This window comes from Phoca vitulina, unplaced genomic scaffold, assembly GCF_004348235.1.
Source record: "Phoca vitulina isolate PV1807 unplaced genomic scaffold, GSC_HSeal_1.0 scaffold27, whole genome shotgun sequence".
Classification (NCBI taxonomy): Eukaryota; Metazoa; Chordata; class Mammalia; order Carnivora; family Phocidae; genus Phoca; species Phoca vitulina.
In genome coordinates, this window is record NW_022589730.1 from 16,725,575 (window position 1) to 16,731,854 (window position 6,280).

Genomic DNA, 6,280 nt, shown 5'->3' on the forward strand with positions numbered 1-6,280 from the left:
CATACCAGCACCTTTCATGTCCTCTGACTCAGCTCTGTGTTGAGGCCACTCAGTGCACCCTCAGATTCGAGGTTCTCCACATCCACTGCAGCCCCTTCTTGCTGCCATCTCCCAAAAGATTAGGGGCACTTTCCCACTTTGATTTCACCTTTGGAATAGTAACTAAGTGTTGTAATAGTATTCCATACTTTTCCATCATAATGAATCATCCATAGCAAACTACATTTACTTGTCTAAATTCATTCATTCATTCATTCGATCATTAACAAATATTTACTGATGCCTACCTTGTGCCAAACTCTGTGCCAAATACTGTTAAAGGATAGTTTTTATTAAGGCTTTTTTGGAGGAGGGCACAATTTTAGACTCACGGCAAAATTGAGGGGAAGATACAGAGATTTCTCATAGACCCTCTGCTCCCACGCATACAACCTCCCCCATTATCAACATCCTGCAGCAGAGTGGTACACTTGTTACAGCTGATGAACCTCCACTGACACATGACCACCCCAAGTCCATAGTTTACATTAGGGTTCACTTTTGGTGTGGTACATTCTGTGGGTTCAGACAAATGTATACTAACATGTATCCACCATTATTGTATTATATGGATGATATCTTCACTGCCCTAAAAATCCTCTGTGCACCACCTATTCATCCCTTTGCCCTTGAACTCCCATGAGACTATCAATGGGTAGTTTAGCAGTGCTTTTTGAGATGGAAGACATGCGTGTGCAACGCAGTCACATCGCTTTCATCCCCTTTCCTTCTGATTCAAGAAAATATAGCTGAGGGGCGCCTGAGTGGCTCAGTCTTTAAGTGTCTGCCTTTGGCTCAGGTTGTGATCCCAGGGTCCTGATCCCTGCTCAGCGGGAAGCCCGCTTCTCCCTCTCCCAGCCCCCCTGCTTGTGTTCCTGCTCTCGCTGTCTCTCTCTGTCAAGTAAATAAAATCTTAAAAAAAAAAAAGAAAAATATCTGAGCACTGGTATGATGATAGAAATAATTTTATGTATCATGATAGACATGGCATTGTGATAGGAAAAGTCTTGAATCAGGTCTAATTTATTATCTACAAAGCAGATCACTCAGAAACTCTGATACTTAAATGATCATTACTAACAAATCACTGGGGACACATTTCAGCTGAAGGTGGGAACTGCAATTGAGGTACTATTTCTCATGGCCACGAGACACTTTGTTGGGGTTTTCAAAAGAGTACTATTCATCCACCCAGTAGTGTTCAGACTTTGTGACAAAAACAACTGCATTGGGCTGCAATACAATTAAAGAAGGAAGTCACTCAATAATGTTTACCAACTACCAATTAGTACTCTCTTAGAATGTAGGAAAAACACCAGTGTTCCTCATCTTTGGCTTTACTTAAGAATCACATGAGGGTGAGGCATCTGGGTGGCTCAACCTGCTCAACCAGGGTCCCAGGCATCCTACTCTTGATTTCGGCTCAAGTCATGATCTCAGGGTCATGGGATCAAGCCCCGCTTCAAGCTCCACGCTCAGCAGGGAGTCTACTTGAGATTCTCTCCTTTTCCCTCTGCCCTTCCCCCCCCACTCTTGTGCTCTTTTTCTCTCTCTAAAATAAATATTTTTTCTAAAGATTTATTTATTTATTTGAGAGAGAGAGAGAGAGCATGAGGGGGGGAGGGTCAGAGGGAGAAGCAGACTCCCCCTGAGCAGGGAGCCCGATGCAGAACTCGATCCCGGGACTCCAGGATCATGACCTGAGCCGAGGGCAGTCGCTTAACCAACTGAGCCACCCAGGCGCCCCTAAAATAAATAAATCTTAAAAAAAAAAAGAATCACATGAGGGCATGGCGGTTCATCAAAAAGTTAAATGTGCACTTTGGCAGCACATATACCAAAATTGGGATGATACAAAGAAGATTAATATGCCCCCTGAGCGAGGATGACAGCAAATTTGTGAAGCATTCCACATATATCTTTTTGTATCTGTATGAGGCGATGGATGTTAACTAAACTGTTGTGACAATCACTTCATGATATATGTAAGTCAAATCATTATGCTGTGCATCACTTACATCTCAATGAAACGGGAAAAAAATTAGACATAGAATTACCGTATGATCCAGCAATCCCACTTCTGGTATATAGCCAAAAGAATTGAAAGCAGGCACTCAATCAGATCCTTGTACACCAATATTCATAGCCTCATTATTCACAGTAGCCAAAAGGTTGACAGCCCAAATGTCCATTAACAAATGAATGGATAAACAAAATGTGGTATATATGTGCAATGCAATATTATCCAGCCTTAAAAAGGAAGGAAATGCTGACACACGTTTACAACATGCATGAACTTAGAAAGCATTACACTAAGTGAAATAAACCAGTCACAAAAGGATAAATACTATATGATTCCAATTATTTGAGGTACCTAAAAGGGACAAATTCATAGAGACAGTAAGTAGAATAGAGGTTACCAGGGCTTGCAGGGGAGAAGAGAATGGGGAATTATTGTTTAATGGATACTTTTTGTTTGGAATAATGAAAAAGTTCTGGAAATTGATAGTGCACAACATTGCATTGTGAATGTACTTCACGCTACTAAATTGTATGCTTAAAAATGGCAAAAATGGTAAATTTACATTATATATAGTTTACCACATACACACACAAAAAGAATCACCCAAGGAACCTGAAAAACATACTGATACCTGGGCTATAGTCCTGAGAGACTCTAATTTTAATTGGTCTCAGATGGGGCAATAGTAGCTTTTAATGTATCCCTCAGGGTATTCTAATGTACAGTCAGGCTTAAGAAGGGATGCTTAATCTCCAGGGCAGTGAGGCTCAGCCTTGACTACACATTAGAACCATTTGGGGAGTTTTAAAATACACTGATATCTGATCTTACGTCCAGGATTCTTATTTCACTGGCTTGGGGATCCTGCCTGGTCACTGAGATTTTTTTCTGAATTCCCCATCTGATTCTAATATGCAAGCTAAGGTGAGAACCTTTGCTCTAGGGACACCCCAGGATCTCTGCCTTTCATTCCACCTTGGGAGAACCAGTATTTCTGTCAGTGATGAAATCAGGGGCAGAGTGCAGGAAGGACTTCTGATGAGAGTCGAAGGGCCAAAGGCCACTTGATTCCTTCTCTTTCCCTCCACAGAGTCAGAATGTTAAAAATGGGAGAAGCAAAGACCAGTAGAGGGCCCAGGAGAAAAGGGTGAAAAAAATCTATTAGGCTCACTCTTATGAGAGAGAAAGGCTCTTTATTCTTCTTGTAGGCATCTAGCTCCTAACAGCTTCTAACATGGGCAGTGTTCCCCGTCCTACCCCTCATCCCCCTTTGAGTTCCCCTCCCCCCTTAGGAGGGACTCAGAGCTGACCTGCTCAACCAGGGACCCAAAGAGCCAGGGCTGATAGGAGTATCCCAATCAAGGGGCTATATTGTTGGTGCATGAAAAACTGGCCGGCTTATCTAAAAAGAACATCGAGATGGTAGACATACACCATCCTCTGGGTGATCCTGACTTACCTTCAGCCGGTCTTTTGTCACTTTTATCTTCTGTGGTATTTGTATTTCTGTTCTTCTACATACATGTTGGCTCATTCTGTTTATTAGGTCCTGTTGTATGCTGCTATCTTGTTTGGGAATGCCTTACTCCAGCCCTAGGTCCTTGGGACCAAGGCCAACTAGACCAGGTGTGGGGATTTAGTCATGCAGCTGAAGGGCAATGTGGGATCAGGGTGGCCCCTAAAGATAGGAAGTATGGAGAGAGCAGATGAGGCCAGTCCTGCTCTAGGCCTTGAGGTAAAGTAGTGGTTCCCCATTAATCTGTATCATTTCATCATGGCAGAATTCCACCATCAGGATTTTGGCTGGTCACTGGCCCAGCGGTGGTAAGTGCCTTTAATGTCCCCTATATCACATTCCTCTCTTCCATATATATGGCCCTTGGGAACCAACCCAACACTGGAAAGGGGACTTGGGGTTCCAGATCCTGGCTATCCCTTCAGGCACAGCAGACAAGGGACACAAATAATAAAACAGAACCTTTGTTTTCTAGGAACCTATGATCTTGTTGAAGAGATAAATTACATAAACATGAAAAAATGGCAGAACAACATGTTGAACCTTAGGATTTCTGTACTGTTAATGTAGTCAAGCTCATTAGTTTTCCAGAGATGGGCCACGAACAGAGAGAAATAAACTTCTAGGATTAGGAATGGTGGACCCAGAGAGTTAAAGGAATCTGAGCAATGAAGGTATGATTATTTCCTGGATAATAATGGTATAACTTATATGTTTTTAAAAATGTGGCAACTGTGATCATTCTCAGTTGATGATATTAACCTTTGCATGTGAACACGCTCAGGGAGAAAGGTGCTGGCTCTCTACTCCATGCCTGCAAAGGTGACTTGTTCTGTTTTCTGGGGTGACTGATGGAGGACCTCAGCAGACTTTCACAAGGTGTTAGTGATGATTCAAAACTCCTGATTGCGTGGGCTGTCTCTTCTGAGTCTGGGAATTCCTTGACATGGTACCTTGAAGACACATTTGGTGGGTCAGATTAGGGGAGTGGACTAGACACTAAGTCTCCTTCAATCCTAAGGTTCTGAGTAGAAAGGCATTAGGTCCCAGAGGTAGGAAAGCATGTGGTCAAAGACCAGCCAAGGAGGGTAATTGCAGCTGCTCCAGGATTGAGTTAAGCAAATTAACATGTAAATACAATTTATTTGTGTGGGGCAGAGGGGCAATATTTAAATGACTGACAGTTGAAGTTGTACCATATTTGTTATTTGCTAAAATTAGATGCTGTGAACAGCATGGCTATTTCAGGAGGATGGACATACACGGTATTAAATTAAAATGCAAGTAATATTTATTTGTTAGAGGAAAGGGGAGGAGAAGTACATGTTTAGTTGACCAACAGCTTAAATCATATTTAAGGCCTTTAAACATTAGTTATATGCTAAGCCTTATATGCTAATTATTCATTTGTTCTGTAAAGCCATCTCAGTGAAAACTTTTCTTTGAAACGTTTTTGTGGGAGGCTAGTTGACATTATGAGTAAAAGGTCATTTACTTAAAATATTCTATAAGTTTTTCGTAAGTGACAGTAATGAATTTTATTTAATGGGGTTTTGTTGTATATAGATCAGAGCTTCTAAATTCCTGGAAATTTTTATGGTATCTTTTTTTTTTTAAAGATTTTATTTATTTATTTGTCAAAGAGAGAAAGAGCACAAGCAGGGGGAGTGGCAGGCAGAGGGAGAAGCAGGCTTCCTGCTGAGCAAGGAGCCTGATGTGGGACTCGATCCCAGGACCCTGGGATCATGACCTGAGCCGAAGGCAGACACTTAACCCAGGCATCCCTATGGTATCTTAATATAGGTAGTCGATAATTATTTCCTTAATATAGGTAGTCAATAATTATTTTCAGTAATATAAGTAATGAGAAAAGCTTGGCACAAATACCCATGTAGTCCCCTGTTTAACACTGTAAGCCGGGTGTCAGTCCTAAAGAGCATTTTGGCTGACCTAGCCCAACACCTTCACTTTCAGATGAGAGCCCTGTGGCCCAGAGAGCTTTTTTGCCCCTTCTTGAACCTCTACATAGTAGTTCTCAAAATGTGGTCCTTGGACCAACAGCATCAGCTTTTTAGAAATGCAAATTCTCAGGCCCCACCCCAAACCTACTAAATAGAAACTCTGGGATGGGACCAACAATATGTAGCTTACCAGCCTTCCAGATGATTCTGATCCACCTGAACGTTTAAGAACTACTCCCCCACACCTTGGCTTTAAAATATCTTGAGGCAATAATTTCCCTTAGATCACTCTCAGCCACATAGAGATTTACTTCCTGTTTTATGTCTAAATTTATCTCCCTGAAGCTTTGAAGGGCGTGTCACACAGTCTTCACAAGCGTCTTACGTTCTTTTGTGGGCAACAGTGCAGGTTGGCTCTCAGCAGAAGGGGAACCAAGCTGAGAGGGGAGATTAAGACAGAGCTGGCAGTGGGCAGGGAGGGGGAAAACAAGGGCTAATCTTCAGTCCCTCCCCATTATCATTATTTGATAATTTGGTAATCCAAGATCCACTCCAAAGAGGAGCACGGCACAGTTCAGTTGGGGGGTCTGAGTTTCTAAGACAAATAACATGGAATCAAGGGAGTACAGAGTGGGGACATAACTTAGGAGCTACATGATAAAGAGGATGGGAATCTAGAATATTGGCCAACATTGTCCCAGAAATTCTGATTACCAGCAAGATAGAATCAAGAAGGGTCCA

At 42.1% G+C, this 6,280-nt stretch overlaps 1 non-coding gene across 1 annotated transcript; it reads left to right on the forward strand.

Annotated features, from left to right (window-relative positions):
* Positions 1-1,854: 1,854 nt before the first annotated feature.
* On the forward strand, positions 1,855-1,958 carry LOC116643873. The gene has a single exon (XR_004301654.1). It is a non-coding gene; the product is annotated as a U6 spliceosomal RNA (small nuclear RNA).
* The last annotated feature ends 4,322 nt before the right edge of the window (positions 1,959-6,280 follow it).